The following is a 979-nucleotide window of genomic DNA, read 5'->3' as shown; positions in this document are numbered from 1 at the left end:
GAATATATTTAACTAAGGAGTTGAAAGAATTCTGCAAGGAGAACTACAAAACACCAAGGAAGGAAATAGCAGAGGATGTAAATAGATGAAATAACATACCATGTTCATGGATTGTCAGAATCAATATTGCTAAATGTCTATACTACCCAAAAAGATCTACAGATTTAATGCAAGTCCTATTAAAATACCAACATCATTTATTACAGATCTAGAAAAATATAATTCTATACTTCATGTGGAACCAGAGAAGATTCCATATAGCCAAAGCAACCTTAAGCAAAAACAACATATTGGGAAGCATCAATTTACCAGACTTCAAGCTATACAAGGCTATGTTAATCAAAACAGCATGGTACTGGCACAAGAACAGAGACACAGATCAATGGATATGAGAATCCAGATATTCTTATGAATATAGGTGCAAAAATTCTCAATAAAATCCTACCAAATCAAATTCAGCTGCCCATCTGAATGAATGAATGAATGAATGAATAAATAAATAAATAAATAAATAAATAAAATCTATCACAACCAAGTGGGGTTCATCCCAGATTTGCAGGGCTGGTTCAACATACACAGATCTATCAATGTAATTCACCAAATAAATAGAGACAAAACCAAAGACCATACGATATTCTCAATAGGTGCAGAAAAGGATTTGACAAAATTCAGCACACTTTTATGAGAATGCTTAACAAAATAGGCATAGAGGGGACTTACCTGAAAATTATTAAAACTATACATGACAAACCCTGGAACAGAGAATCCAGATATAAAACCATCCTCATATTGCTGTCTGATCTTTGACAAAACAGACAACAACATACACTAGGGAAAAGAATCCCTATTCAATAAATGGTGCTGGGAAAATTGGATAGCCACATGTAGAAGACTAAAACAGGATCTGAACGTCTCACCACTCACAAAAATCAACTCACGATGGATAATAGATTTAAACCTAAGACATAATATTACAAGA

The sequence above is a fragment of the Propithecus coquereli genome, unplaced genomic scaffold, assembly GCF_000956105.1.
Source record: "Propithecus coquereli isolate 6110/MARCELLA unplaced genomic scaffold, Pcoq_1.0 Scaffold987, whole genome shotgun sequence".
Lineage (NCBI taxonomy): Eukaryota > Metazoa > Chordata > Mammalia > Primates > Indriidae > Propithecus > Propithecus coquereli.
Note: the sequence above shows the minus strand (reverse complement) of the source record.